A 16,757-nucleotide genomic window follows, 5' to 3' on the forward strand; every position below is an offset into this window, starting at 1 on the left:
TTGGAAGCTTGGAGGGGGTGGTGGTCTCTGATTCCCTTGGCCTCCCCATGAGAAATTTGGGTGGTTCCTCCATCCTGCATTGTAAGTGTTACTATAAGGATTATTTTGAGGTTGAGGATTATTACGCATATAATTTAATTGCTCGTTTTCCATGTTGTAGCCATACAGTGGGTATTCTGAATTGCTCGTTCCTTCTTCACTTGCATTGCATTGCATTACTGGGTGAACCTGTGAAGAACTAAGTAAACCATTAATTTTTCTATTCAAAAGTTCTACCTGATTAGAGATCATGGTGACCGAGTTGACGTTACAAGTACCGGCTGCTTTCGTTGGCTTTATCCTCATGACTTGCCACTGATAATTATTCAGTAACATCTCTTCAATAAATTCGTAAGCCTCTTCAGGTGTTTTGTTATTCAAAGTTCCACCGGCAGTTGCGTCGATAACTTGCCTTGTTGAGGGGTTCACACCATTGTAAAACGTCTGAACCTGTAGCCATAAAGGTAACCCATGGTTAGGGCACTTTCTCAATAGATCATTGTATCTCTCCCATGCATTATAGAGTGTTTCTAGATCCATTTGCACAAAAGAAGAGATATCATTCCTCAACTTAGCCAGTTTAGTTGGCGAAAAATAATTAAGTAAAAATTTTTCAGTCATTTGTTCCCAAGTTGTGATTGACCCTCATGGTAATGAGTTCAACCATTGTTTAGCTTTGTTCCTCAATGAAAAGGGAAACAACTGAAGGCGAATGGCATCATCAGAAATGCCATTGATCTTAAATGTGTTGCCAAACTCCAGTAAATTCGCCAAATGAGTGTTTGGATCCTCATCTTGCAAACCATCAAACTGAACAAACTATTGTATCATTTGAATTGTGTTAGGTTTCAGTTCAAAATTATTTGCAGCAGCAGGTCTAACTATACTCGATTCAATTCCTATTAAAGTAGGTTTAGCATAATCATACATAGTACGTGGAGTAGGATTCTGATTTACTGGATCAACAGCAATTGCAGGAGATAGCGGGTTTTCCTGATTTTTAGCCATCTCCTTGGTTGTGGTGGAAATATCATTCTCTTGCTCTTCCTCTGTGTATCTTAGGTTTCGCCTTATTTCTCTTCAGTTTCTGCGAGCTATGTGATCGATCTCACTATCAAAAAGTAATGATCCCAACGGGTTTCTTCTAGTCATAAACTATAAAAACCTGCCAGAAGGAAAAAGAAAATTTAGTAAAATTAATTAAACTAAAATAAAATTTAAATTGCAATAAAATAAATGGCTAAAGTAATAAAAATTGAGTGTTCCTAATATTTTAGATCCCAAAAACGGTGCCAAAAACTTGATGTGCATGATAAGTTTTATATTTATGATTAACCGTACTTGAAAACTCTCTATTATCACGATGAAGGCAAGCGCACCTATCGAACAGTAGTATAGTTTATAGCAAGACCGGAATGTCGAACCCACAGGAACTAAAAGTACTAGTATTAACTTTCTTTTTATTTTCTAGCCTAAAAATAAAAGGGTTTGTTTTACCTAATCTAATTAACTAAATTAAGAATGCACAGGAAGTAAATTGGGGAAATACTTTTGGGAAAACTAATTGATTTAGACAGTACCCAAAGGAAATTCCACCTAGACTTCACTTGTTATTTGACTCTGAACTAGACTATTTATTCACTTGACTTGATTTGTATAAATCCCTAAGTTATATTATTATCTCTCTCGAGACTAACAACGTCTAACCCTAGGTTGATTAATTGAAATCTCTTTCTAATTAAAACCCCTAGTGTTGCATTAACTCGATCTATGGATTCCCTTATTAGGTTTGACCCTAATCTGGTAGATTTATGTTGCCCTATGTCTAGGGGTGCAATCAATTCCGCTTAATTATGCTAGAACTACTCTTAGACAGGGACTTTTGCTCCTCTGAATAAGCACATCAATACTTGAATCAATATCCTGGAATATTAAGACAAGAATTAAGAACACATAATTAAGAACAAATCAAGTATTTATCATATAATTCAGAAAATAATAACAAGATCCATCTTAGGTTTCATTCCCCTTAGATATTTAAGGGATTTAGTTCATAAGTGTAAAAGAAAACATCTCAGAAGAATAATAACAAAACATAAAGAAAACCTAAAAACCCCTGAAGGAAATTGAAGGGAGGTCTTCAGTCTTGAAGGAGAATCCGGCTTCTGCGATGGATCAATTAGCTTTCTTCGAGTAATTCCTTGCCTCCTACTCTGTGTGTGTGACAGTCCTAATTAGACCCTAGTCGGAAAGTGGTTTCGGGACCACAAAAACCGAGTTTTATAAATAATTAAAAGTTATATTCTATGTTCATGATGTGAGTAAATGCATGTGTGAAAGTTTCAAGCATTAATTTGGTCATTTTTAAGTGAATTTATTAAAATGGACTTATATGAAACACTTTAGAAATGTGATAGGTTAATTTTTATAATGGTCTATTAGTGCATGTATTAAAAGAGTGGTTTTGCATGTCAATTTACCCATAATATATATAGTGGCTTACCAAGAAATGATGATGCTCCACTAATTCTAATTTAATTTAATTTTAAGTTAACAAATGATTTAAATAATTCTAATAAAATGAATTAAAAAAAGAAATGATAGGGATGAATAATAGAAGAAAGAGAAGAGAGAGAGGGTGTTCATCTTCTTCTTCTTCTCTCAAAGCCGAAACAAAATGAAGGAATAAGGGGAAATTTACCCTAAAGCAATTCGGCATTTTTCTTTAGCTAGTAAGAGGTAAGTTTTGAATTGTTGATTTGGTTTTATGATATGTTAAGTTAATAATTGGATGCACTCTTGGTAATGTCAAGAAAGTTGAAACTTTTATGGTGGTTTAGGCATCATGCTGTGAATCTAAGTGTTAGAATTAAAGGTTATTTTCATGTTGTATGGAATAAAAGGGGGATGATAGTATGGAATGAAGATTTTTTTGAATAAGTAGTCTAGTAGCACCTTGTACATTCGGTTATATTGAGTCTGATTGGAATGTTAATTTCTTTCTCTATGATTATTTTCCTTGTAGGTTAAATGGTTCTTTGATAGGGCCGAATGAATTATAAAGGTCATAATAAGAATGTATGAAGTTTAAGGTGCGAATTTTAGCCTTGGTGATATGGATAATTCGGTTGAAATATTGAGTATGGGAGTTGCCATTTTAGGTTAAGATCAAAAGAATGATTAATAGGCATTAAAAGGTTAAATGTATGAAATTTGAAGTATAAGAACTTATAGGTAATTACATAGGTAATGTTAAATTTAATTTGGTATATTCGGCCATATAGGTGTATATGTTTGTGATATTATTTTTAACTCTCTATAATCGATTAAAGGAGTAATATTGGCTTATAAGGTTGAGTTGATTCATGATTTTGTATATTAGAATTAAATTACCTAAGATTAAGTTATCTTAGTAGTGGTAGTACATTCGGCCTTGAAGCATTAATCGAACATTAGTTAAGGTTTTAATGTTTTGAACAAGAATAGTTGTGAAATGAAGTGAAAATCATTAAATTATACATATAAGTATCCAGCAAGGTAATTAAACCACTAAATGTATTTATTCTAGATCAAGAAATCAAAGGGGGAGAATCAAACAAGGGCAAAGCAAAGACAATTGAGTAGTCGATTGGGAATCATTTTCATCCAATATAAGGTAAGTCCTTAAGCATTTTTGTAAGGTTGATTAGTTTGTATATAAATAATACTAGTGAATCATAAAAGAATTCCTTTTGATAGGTATCCTTTTGGAGTGATTTCCTATTTATTAATGTGACCATATGTGCTATTTGAATTAAGTAAATTACCTTAGCATAATGAGTTAACATATGGCACTATGTGTGCGGAATTAAGTGGCACTATGTGTGCCGATTTGGATGTTGAAGCATGAGAGAAAATCCAATGCACTATGTGTGCGGTTTACTATGGCACTATGTGTGCGAGTGTAATAAGCACTATGTGTGCAAATTCGGTTGATAATATAAAATGTGCTTGAAAGAACGAAGTGATAGAACTATTAACTAAAATATCGAATTTGAGACATGTGCTGTGTATGTATAAATTTATCTAATGCATCATTGTTCCATGCTTTGAGGAAATGGATCTAAATCAATTGGGTTGTTTTGGTATTTGATTTGATTGTAGGACTTGGCATGAGATTGAACCGAAAATCTAAGAAATTATAGCATCGTTCGGTATGGTTGGAGTAATTGATTTTGCATCATTTGTTTTCTCTTATGATCTTTTATTAATGGACGATAGTGTAATGCTTATGACTTACTGAGTTATATACTCATTTGGTGTGTTTACTTGTTACTTATTTAGGTTTCTTTGATCCATTTTGTGTGCTCGGGACCATCGTCGAAGTCATCACATCAGCTTGCAACTTTTTGGTATCCTCTTCTTAGTTGGTCTAAGAGAACATTTTGGCATGTATAGGCTATTATGTTTTTGTTTGAACTTTGTTATGTATACTTTTAGCCATGCGAATATGGCTTAAATGTTAAGTTTGGATTTGGTTATATTTAATCATACTATAACTTGTCTTGGCTTTAATGTTTAATGCTTTTAATGAATGATATATATATATATAAATTATACATATGTTTGAGGGATTGAAAATGCTATTAAAATCTTGACTATGTATATTTGAGTGATTCGATTAGGACATGTTTATATAAGTGATTAACTGAGATATGGCTATTGTATATGATCTTAGTTTTTAAATTGAATTAGCATAATGGATCGTTTGGTTATGTCTGAATATAACATGCTATCGTATGATATGGTTGTTATATGATATAAACTCATGTAATGATTTTGATTGAACTTGATAATGATTAATTATGTGTGCTGGCCATATATGAATAAGAATCGTATAGAGTGGTAAAAATGGATTATGCGATATTAAAGATGAATTTAACGAAATGAAGTTGATGGAAGTAATCTCATAGAAACTTTACGATTAAGTATTTGATTCGGTAATATCTCGTAACTCATTCCAACGATGGAAACGGGTTAGGGGTGTTACAGTGTGTCTTTTCTAGGTATCTCCTGGGGTGTTTATATAGGCTTTAGAATGCCTAAGAATCCTCTAAAGCACCCTTTTCCGATTAGAACTAGACTTGGGCCCAACAGAGACACGCCCGTGTGCAAGTGCTTCAAATCGTGTTAGAGTCTGTTGAATAGCCACGGGCGTGTAGTCTACCTATGTACGAAAGTCCAGACCGTGTCGATTTCTCATGTTGGCTCATTTTCTCTGTTTTTGTCCCGATTCTGGTTCTTTTTACTCTCCTATGCTCACCTAAGTATAAAACATAAAATTAAAGGATTAGGAGCATCACATTCCACAAATCCAATGATAATTCATCCAAAAATGTGTTAAGCATGGGGTAAAAATATGTATAAATTATGACTTATCAAGGTACTAGGAGCATTAGTAAGACCGAATGGCATTACCAACCACTCGTACAAAATGTGTTTAGTTTTAAATGCTGTTTTCCACTCATCTCCCTCACGCATCTGTATTTGATGGTAATCGCTTTTGAGGTCGATTTTGGAGAACAACTGAACACCACTTAATTAATCGAGCATATCGTTTAGGCGCGGTATTGGATGACGATATTTAATCGTGATTTTTTTCATGGCACGACAGTCAACACAGATGCGCCAAGTCCCACCCTTTTTCGGCACTAATAAAATCGAAATAGTACACGAGCTAAGGCTCTCGCAGATGAATCCCTTTTCAAGAAGTTCATTCACTTGTTTTTACAGTTCCTTGGTCTCCTCAGGATTACTATGATAAGCCGGTCGGTTCAGTATGGACGCGATGGGAATGAAGTCAATTTGATGTTCTATTCCCTGAATAGGTGGTAAGCCACTCAAAACTTCGTCGGGGAATACATCTTCAAATTCCTGGAAGAGAGAGACAATAGAAGAAGGTAAAGCAGCATCTAATTTATTAGTATTCAAATATGATTCCTTGTACATGATTACAAGAATGGGCTACCTCAACATGAAGGATTTTCGAATGTCTCTCTCTTTTGCATACACACTCATTTTTGCACTCTTTTTTTCTTCACTCTTTTTGTTTTCTTGATCTTTATTCTTTTCTCTCATTTTTACAACTTGTTTCCCTTGTTTCTTTTCACTCATTTTTTTGCACACCTTTTCACTCATTTCTTTTTTTTCATTCTCTTTAAATTTTTCAATTGAGTCACGTAGTTTCACTTGATCTTCGTATACTTGTCTCGGTGTCAAAGGCACTAAAGTGATGTTCTTTCCTAAATGCTTGAAGGTGTATCAGTTGGTGTAGCTATCATACGCCACTTTTCGATCAAATTGCCATGGATGGCCAAGCAAAAGGTGCCCGGCATGCATGGGAACCACATCGCAGAGAACTTTTTCATTGTATTTTCTGATGGAAAATGACACCAACACTAGTTTTGTCATCTTTAACTCCCCGCCATCAATAAGCCACTGAAGCTTTTACGGACAAAGCTGTTTCATTGTAGCCAAACCAAGTTTCTCCACCATAAATGTACTAGCGACATTTGTACAACTCCCGCCATCCACAATAATGCTACATACCTTGCCTTACACAAGACAGCATGTATGGAAGATGTTCTCGCGTTGTTGTTTGTTCTTCACGCTTTGTAAACTTAGGCTACACTTGATCACTATAATTTCACCTTTGACGCATATTCAAGTTCACTTTCTTCTTCACTGGTAGTGGTGTCGGACTCCTCATCATTCTCGTCTTCCGAATCAATTTTGCCGTTGGGTCTCAACACCATTGTACTTCTGTTAAGGCATTGACTAGCGATGTGCCCTCATCCCAAGCACTCAAAGCACTTGATGTCCCTCATACGATTTGGATTGGCCACTTCTTTGCCTTTGCTTGATTCACCAACGGGTTTGTTAAACTTCGTAGGATTGTTTTGATCCTTCGGGCGGTTAGGAAAGGCTCTTTTGCTTGTACCTTGTCCCCACTTTGAGTTGTTTGCGGGGTTGGAATAGGTCCAAACAGAGTTTTTCTTCTTGAGTTGTTTTTCCACTTTAATTGAGGCATGAACCATGTCGGTCACCTCGACATAGTGCTGCAGCTCCACCACATTAGCAATCTCTCAAGTTAGCCTGGCTAGGAATCTACCCATGGTTGCCTCACGGTCTTCTTCAACGTCCGCACGAATCATTGCAATTTCCATTTATTTGAAATAATCCTCCATGCTTCGATGGCCTTGCATAAGGTTTTACAATGTTTGGTATAATTCCCGATGGTAATAAGACGGGATAAATCTCTTTCTCATCACAACTTTCATCTCGGGCCATATAAAAATCAGCCTCTCTCTGTTACATCTTCAATTTGTTATTAGTTGGTCCCACCACACCATGGTGTAGCCGAAGAATTCGATCGCCACCAACTTGACTTTCTTGGCCTCCTAGTAGTTGTGGCAATCGAATACCAACTCGATTTTTTCCCACTCCAAGTATGCCCCCGATCGAACTTGCCTTGGATGGGTGGTATGGAGAGCTTAATATTCTTCAAATTGTCATCGACTCGGCCTCGATCCCTTTGACTCTGGTTCCGTTGACCTCGGCGACGCTCACTTTGATTTGATCCTTGGTCACTTTCTAAGTCACTTGGGTCATACAAGTCGTTTTTGGGCTTCCTTGCTCGACCTCTTTCACGTCTAGGGCCTTGAGGCATCCTTTCTCATTGCCCCCTCTCTTCTACTCTAGTCTTTCGTTTATGGACTCGATTTCATTACGGAACATCTATTGGATTTCCCTTAGGAGGGCTTGCTGGCCTAAATGAAGGACTCCTCCGCCTACGAGAGCCATGTTTCTTATAGGTTGTCTAGGTAATCCCTTGTTTATGTTACGTTCCGAACTTCGCGACATGTTGTAACCTCACCACAATCCTCACAAGATCTCTCGGAAAGAAAGAATGATGGCACTCGCACTCGTGTTTACGCTCATTTGGCTTTTACCTCCACTCGATTGTGCTCACTCACTCTTGCCATTTTACACTCCTTTCTTCTTTTATAACCTCGTAAAGGATTTACTAAGGCTTGATCTCTAGTTTGGGAGTCGGTTTCAAAAAGGGTAAACAATGGATATACGTACATGTTTAGGGTTGGCTGAAAGAATTGGGATTGGGTACAAAGTGTGGCATTTATATGGATAAGAATATTAGAAAAGAAGGTTGATCGGGAACTATATTGATTCAAGGGATTCGAAGTTCAAATAACAAATAAATTGTATAAACCCCCTTTTTTATTTCAAATTTTTTTAATTACAAAATAATAATTTCAATGTAATACTTTAATTTCACGAAATAACTTTTTTTTACTCTTTTTTTTACGAACCTACTCCGGGGTCGCTCCTAACTTCTGAACTTCTCGTTTTGGGTAGCTCTGATACCAAATGATACGTACTCGCCTTGGTTTAATTTGAGTCGTATGTAAGATGTTCGATCGTCTACGAAGAAGTGTCGTTAGAAGTTGAAGGAAGAAAGTAATTTTGGTTTAGGAAGATTTGGATGTCTAAGTTTGGGTTCAAAATTGGTAAAGAAGTTTAGGTTCAAGAAGGAGAAGAGTTAGGATACTTGTGTAACACCCCAAACCCGGCCCCGACGTTATGGCCGAATCTGATGTGCCACATTGAAGCTAAAAATCCATGTTTCGTTTTAGTGCTTTAAAAACTGACTTTTGTTAAGCTCACAAAGTGAATGGGAGCTGGGCACCAGGTAGGAATCCGTAACAGAGGAGGTGAGCCATGAAGGTTGCTTAAGTACCAAGCTCTTCTAATAGATCCAATCCTAGACATGCCCACAATCATTGCCACACTTGGTTAAATCGAGTTGTAATTTATTTAAGTTGAAATCTTTGATAAATCGGATAATCGTGGCGTGGTGTTATTTTGAAAACAATTATCATTTTGAAAACATGTCCTAAGTCTAGCCCATTTATTAACAAACAGATTAAAGTTATTAAAAATAAAATAATCCTAGAAAAATAATTAAAATGGCCTTATTACATCCCAAAACCAAACAATAATATTAATAAGATAAAACTTATAAAGAAATAAATCGGCTACTTATTGCATTTAAAAGAAACAGAAACAGTAGTGTGGCCATCTCCGAGTCCCTCGCAGCTCCAAACCATCTAAGCTTAGGGATTACCTGCACAGTTAGAAACGGGTGAGTTTACGAAAACTCAGTGTGTAATCCCAATAACAAACAAGTAGTGAAAACACAGTATCAGTACAATCTGGGCCAAAGCCCTATTCAGTCTCGACATATCTTGGGCAAGCCTTTCATTTAACTTCATCGGGTCAAGCCTTTTCATAAATCAAATCACTGGGCCGAAGCCTTTTCATAAATCATATCACTGGGCCGAAGCCTTTATTGTAAACGGTATGGCCCATAGGCCCATTTCAATAACACATGAAATATCAATAAATGTATGCAAGCCCATTTCAATATCACATGAAATACCAATGAATGTATGCAAGCCCATTTGGGGAGACTACTCAACCCACCATCCGCTACTCTCCACCCGTACCAACCAACACACCATATGGGGAATAACTCAACCCACCCAACCAATACACTACTGGCATCATAGCTGCTGTATCATATATTTGGAGGCCTAGCCTCTTTAATAACTGGGGGAAAGCCCTTTTCGGTAAACTGGGGTAAAGCCCTTTTCAATAAACTGGGGCATAAGCCCTTTTCGGTAAACTGGGGCATAAGCCCTTTTCAATAAACTGGGGCATAAGCCCTTTTGCACATCCTCCATCCATATAAAGACCCAACCCAATGCATTTATGAATTCATCATGTGCATTTCATACATATCATGTGCATATCATATCAATCATGTATATCATATCCCACGTATCAAATTTATAATTAAACCCTAAGGGTATAATGGTCATTTTTACCTAGGGGCAAAACAATCATTTTCACATTATAAGGGTAATTTCGTAATTTTACCAAATATCAGGGTTTTCCATGTTCATCAACAATTATTAATATTTTCGAGTGTTTAACAATGATCTTTAACCCACTTTATCAAACTCGGGCTTCTGGGCCCAAAACCTCTAATGGGCCCTACGAATGCCGATTTAGCCCACTAAGCCTGCTTAATCCAAATTTTACAACAGTACTAACCGTGTTAACATACAACTTTTCCAGATTCCATTTTCTATCAGTTTTACCCAAATGGGCCCGAAGCCCATTGGGCCCGATTCCAGCCCATTGCGGCCCAACTTACCATCGTGCACAAAATTGAGTTCTTACCTGTTCCATTGATCCAAACACCGATCATATCGTATTTATCGCATCTATACCCAAACGCAACATTACAAGTTCCCGAAATACAGGTATTTTAGCATTTCGGCTTCTCAGCAAATGTTAATCTAAGCTATTACGAAGGTTAGTACACACCTGTTACGGGTTGAAGTTGAAACGTTTCCAAAATCAATTGCCTATGATAACCACCACCTGTCACTCAAACTTAACTAATCCAATATCAATATATGTAAATCCTAAACACATCAGTCATACGGAACATAAGGGCATATTCGTCATTTTACCATACAGAGGTATTACGGTCACTTTACCTACAGGGGCTTTACGGTCTTTTTACCTAATAGGGGTATTTTAGTCATTTCATCCTACAAGGGTGTTCTGGTAAATCTACAAACCAAGGGTATTTCAGTAATTTTGTAAACCAATGGTATTTCTATAAGTTTTAGAAAGTCAAGGGTATTTCTGTAACTTTGTAAATCAGGGGTATTTTGGTAATTTTACAAATTAAGGGTATTTCGGTAATTCCACAAACCAGTGGTATTTTGGTAATTTTACAAACTAGGGGTATTTTGGTAATTTTACAAACTAGGGTATTTTGGTAATTCTATCCTCTGAGGGTATTTCAAGAATTTCACAATCGAGGGTAAAACGGTAATTTTGTAAACTGAGGGTAAAGTGGTAATGTTGTAAATCGAGGGTAAAACGGTAATTCTATAAATCGATGGTAAAATGGTAATTCTATAAATCGAGGGTAAAACGGTAATTTTGTAAATCGAGAGTAAACAGTAATTCTATAAATCGAGGGTACTTTGGTAATTTTTACAAGTCGAGGGTATTTTAGTAATTTTACAAATCAGGGGGTATTTTAGTAATTTTACAAACCAGGGGTATTTTAGTAAGTTTGTAAATCGAGGGTAAAACGGTAATTCTATAAATCGAGGGTAAAATGGTAATTCTATAAATCGAGGGTAGAACGGTAATTCTGTAAATGGGGGGTACTTTGGTAATTTGGTAAACTAAAGTATTCTAAACAGGGATAACAATACGAATGGGCCTAAAGCCTATTCTCGGCCCAAATGGGCCCACACGCTCGTGTGACCCTTTTAGCCCAAATCTAGCCACAGATATGAGATTCACCTATCCTAGTCCAATATTTACTACACAATTAAACAACTTATCCAATTAGGCTCGTAGGCCCATTGGGCCCACATGACCCCTTTCGGCCCATCGCTGCCCGAAGTAGCCATCCTATGGCTAGAGTAGTGAGAAATACACACCTGATAGGAGACTAAAGTTAATCCACGCTCCGAGTACTCTTAGCCGACGCCCAACCCAAACGAGCACGCCACATAGCGAAAGGGATCAGCCAAGAAAGGTACCTCTACTCTCCTCATGGTTCTCTCTATTTAAAGCCACCAGATCCCTCTTATGTTAGCTTCACGATGTGGGATCCCTCCATCATCAGAGTTTAAATTCAACACCAACTCTTACCACCCCCTGTTAGCAAAATAAATGCTCCTTTCTTGCCATGGGATTCGAACCCATGCCTCCCCTCAGATGCTCCACAAGCTACTTGCCACTAAGCCACAAGGCTTTTTGTGTCATATTTTATCCCCAATTAATTATAAGGTCTAAAGGCCAAAGTCCAGGTTCCCTAAAAAAAACCAAAATAAATTGCAAGAGCCAAGGCTTGAACCCAAGCTCCTATACAACCTTAATGACGCCACAACCACTAGACTACATGCTTCATTGTGTCATTTATTTACCACAATAATTTAAAAGGCCCTCACCCAAGCATCCAAGTTTTTTTTTTTCACTTAATACCAAAATTTTTGCTAAAGCCCAAGTTTAAACCCAAGATTTCTCCAACACTTCTCAAAGCCATTAACCACTAAAGCAAACATTTAATTGTTTCATTTCATTGCACAATTAAATACCTATATACAACCTCCTTACGGACCCCTACTCAAGGCCCAATACTTCTACGCCCAAATTCGAGGTGTTACAACTTGGTTCAATGTGGTTCGTTCTAGTGTATGAATAGGTTTAATAAAGATAGTAGTTTTGTTTTGGTTCGACAAGTAAACAAAATATGGTTGGTCTAAATGTTTTGGTAATGGGAAGAAATATTGTAAATGGTTGCCCTAAGAACAAGTTGAACCGATATTAGCAAATATCGACCCGAGACTTATTGGCTCTTAAGTTGGAATGGTTGAAAGGAAGTTGGACCTCGACCCACTATCTAAGTAGATAGGAACCTCGGTATTGAGTTTTTTTTTAACGCCACACTAAAATTAGTGATAAGTTTGATTTCGCAAAAAGAAGTCGGTTATCACCAGTACTAGGTAGATAAGCCAATGAAATCTTAAACGAGATTTAGGGAAGAAAATTCTCACAAGAACAAAGGTTCGGCTATATTTTTGGAAAAAAGTCCTTTATACAATGCTAATGGTCGAATTTATAGGCCTTACAAGTCCAGCCGAATAGGCACATTCATAAACTTATGAGCTAAGTAAGATAAGCCTTGAATATTCTTGAAAATTCTAGAAAAATATCACTTAATGAGCTTGTCCATGTTCGGCTGCACCTTCTTCCAAATAGTCACCTCCATCGCTAAGGAATGGAAGATGAATGAACAAGGTGTGAACAAGACCCTTGGAGTTAAGGCTAGATTCAGCCAAGGCTAATAATTGAGCCATGAATTGGTGATGCTTGGCCAAATGTGTTAGAGTTAATGTGGAGAGCTCATTAGCCCTTTTTCAGTGTGAACACCAACTACTGAAAAGCCATCAAATGTCAATCAAGCTAGCCGAATGGTCCATGGAATGTCAACACAAGTTCGGCCAAGTGTGAAAGCTTTAAGGAGCACTTAATGACCACCTTGGTTATTTGGAGAGGCATGGACGACTAGTCACATAGGGAACTCAAAGGGGCAGCACACAAAAATTACTTCTTCCATGCACCATGCATCCAAAGTAATGCACCTACATGAATAAAAAGATCAATTCATTAAATCCCAGATGAACACCTTAATTTCGGTACAAAAGTGAACAAATATCCCAAGCATTAATTCAGTTATTACATAATTAAAACATGTAATATTAATTAACATAAAACATAATTAATTACTAATGTGAACTTAGTTAAAACATAGTTAATTAAAGATAGCTAATTAATGAACTTATTCAAGTAAAAGTCAAAACTATTATAATAAGTTATAAATAACATCATGAGCTACGATTAAGTTTGTGAGCTATAATCGAGCTAAGTCCGAGCTTGTGAGCTGAAAGTGAGCTGAGTCTGAGCTCAAGAGCTGAAGTTGAGTTGAGAACAAGCTCATGAGCTAAAGTTGAGCTAGATGTGAACTTGTTTAGCTAGAACCGAGCTTGCTGAACTGATTGTGAGCTGGACGAGTTAGGAAGAGATTACAAGGATGACTCATTGAGTTAGTCCACGAACTCTCGAGTAAGCTGGTGATAGATTCGGCCCAAGCTCAATCAACTAAAGCTAAAATTGCATTTTTAAACCTCTTGGCTCGGGCTCGGATGATTGGTCCTACGGGCAATTCGAGAGGATCTACTTTGGCAGCTGACAACTCGGGAGGTGTGGCCGTATCAATGATAAATGTTGAACTCACCTTTTTTATATTTGATTTGCCATGATAGGAAAACTTTACCAAGCTAAGTAACATGTAGTGTATAATTATATCTTGAGGTAAGTTACTTGGTATTAAATACCTGTGAACTTACTAAGCATTTGTAATGCTTACTCCTTTGTTTCCTTTTTCCCTTTAATGTCAACTTGCGGAATGTGTCAGGCTTATCATCCAGAAGCTCTCACTATCCCAGTATTGATTTGGTAGTCTTTTAACCATATTGTCTCTCGATTATGTGTGGCATGTACTTAGGAGTTGCTTTTGTTTACTTAAATAGTGGTATGGCTTGAAATCCTTGTTGGTGTGATTATGGCAAAAAATATGTTTGTCGAAAACATATGCATTAGTAAATGGTTTGAATTGTGTATTTGTTATTTGAGATGACATTTTGAGTATGCAATTGTATAGGCAATATGATGTCATGATATAAATTAGTTGGTTTGAAAGAGAGGCATATAATATTTGGCATGTACCTAAGAGAGCTATGTGGTTGTATGTGTTATACTTTGAATGAATTTATCATTTTAAATGTTTTGTGTAACACCCTATACCCAGCCTGGATGCCAAGCCTGAATATGAGGATGTCACACCATCGTTTCATCAACAATCATAGCCAAACATCTCATCGAACATGCGATTAATGTCACATTATTAATCTTAAACATATATAGAGTTCCTAAGTCATGAATACTCAAAGCAGTGTTAAATTAAGCCATACAAACATCAATCTAGCTTATTATGCAATTACAACATGCATATGAATCATTCAGCAAAATTTCAAAACAAGTTACGTAGGCATCGATATTGTATCAAAGGTATAGATATTTCTCTCAAATGGTATCAATACTGCTTGGAAGATCAATACCAAAACAACATTCTATTTCTCGCTTAAAAATCAAAACTTTAGAAAGTATTAGTACCTTTCATAAAGTATGGATTATTTTACCCCGAGTATCGATACCCGTGGTATGGTATCGATACCAAATTACGTTATCAGCTTCTTACACTTTCAAAAATCATGGGGGTATTGTTTTTAAAACACGAATATCGATACCCCTACTCTAAATAGAAAAAATAAAGCAGTTTAAGGCATATAATCCATTCTAACTAATAACTATTCAACATGCAAATTTTACCTCATCAAACCATCATCAAAACAACCATAATAATAGTTCATTCATCGAAAACATGTTCGAGTAAGAAATCAACATAACAAGTTCCAAGTCCATAAATTCTAAGAGCAAATAAGCTATGAAAATAACCAAAACATCATTGCAACATTTATGCAATAGTTTTACCACATTATTCGATGTCCATTGACCATACATATAGTTCATGGCACTTCAACTTAGCAAATATTCAAACCAAAACCATAACAATAAAATAATTATGACATTCATCGAAAGTGCTAGAAAACTAAACCCATAAAATATCATGAAGACCACAAGAATAATCAATCAAAGTCTAACCATATTGCCTTATCCCCATAGTTCAAAGATTAATATTAATACCACCTACGCAAATACTAAAGCCTAACTTGGATCACTTCCTTCGTGTCCCCACACCACTCACACCACAAATGCTGCATATCTACGATGGTTAGAAAGAGTGGGTGAGCTTAAACAAGTTCAGTGGATGTCAGAGTAACCACAAAGTAAACACAATATCAAAGGTTAAACAAAAGCATACTACAACACATTCACAATTATATTCTAACCAAGTCAAAATAACGTTTTCACATTTCATCAAATCATAAAACTAACATATACTCCTACATGCAATTACACTCAACATGCTTATAGATATAATTCATTTAACAATAATTCATCAAGATTAAACAAGCTATACATGCTTCAATAACTCACAAGTCTAGCAGATATATTCACATGCATTCACAAGTTAAATGGAAATGACTCAAACCACAATTACATATGCAATTTACTATGAAAACATACTAACATTTTCATGAAACTTAAATCAACTCATTTATCATACTATTCACAAGTTTATGCATCCATCTCACATTGTATTATTAAAATATATAAGATCACATTTAAACTATAATTTGGCACTTGAAGCTATGAAACATAAGAGTGGGCTCTACCACCAAACATCAGATACACGGATCTCCAACACTCTAATTAACTCATGGAGTCGAACATATCCCAAAAAGTGAAGCATAAAGCTAACACTCTCCAACAAACCAAACATGTCCCGTTGAATAGAGCTTAGCTCACATTCCTTTATCTTTCTAAGCTGTCCCAGGGCCTCAATGCCCAAAAACATAATACATATAGGTGAGTACTTACAATCCTATGGCATGCCAACTATATCCAATGATTTCAAGAGATTATAAGGCCAAAATATCCACAATTACACAATTTTAATTACTGATTTAATGCACACCATCTCTATTCATATTCATCAGTTCACATTGCAGTCTCTTACATATTATACACTTATCATATTCACATTTATTTGCACTCTAAGTGCCATAATAATGCTCATTGAGCTATCACATATCCAACCACATATGTGTGCATTAAAATTAGTACATCATATATCACATACAAGTATTCTTACATATTACCTGTCAAAATAATATCATATTCCACAATTCAACACATATGTACTTAACAAAATATTGCTTACTTCCACTGCATATTTGCATTATTAGCATATCATTATCATATTATTTAGTATGTATACCATGCCCACTACACAACTCACAATAGTCATCATATAT

General features: G+C 36.1%; 1 long non-coding RNA gene and 1 other non-coding gene across 2 annotated transcripts; one reads left to right on the top strand and one right to left on the bottom strand.

Moving 5' to 3' along the window:
- Positions 1 to 505: 505 nt before the first annotated feature.
- LOC128284934 (small nucleolar RNA R71) lies at positions 506 to 612 on the top strand. Its single transcript, XR_008275352.1, has one exon. It is a non-coding gene; the product is annotated as a small nucleolar RNA R71 (small nucleolar RNA).
- Positions 613 to 9,079: 8,467 nt separating this feature from the next.
- Positions 9,080 to 11,745, bottom strand: LOC128284111 (uncharacterized). The gene is made up of 2 exons (XR_008274426.1): positions 11,634 to 11,745; positions 9,080 to 9,223 (listed from the first exon to the last, which is right to left on the bottom strand). It is a non-coding gene; the product is annotated as an uncharacterized LOC128284111 (long non-coding RNA).
- Between the last annotated feature and the right edge of the window lie 5,012 nt (positions 11,746 to 16,757).

The sequence above is a fragment of the Gossypium arboreum genome, chromosome 11 (assembly GCF_025698485.1).
Source record: "Gossypium arboreum isolate Shixiya-1 chromosome 11, ASM2569848v2, whole genome shotgun sequence".
In the NCBI taxonomy this organism is placed as follows: Eukaryota; Viridiplantae; Streptophyta; class Magnoliopsida; order Malvales; family Malvaceae; genus Gossypium; species Gossypium arboreum.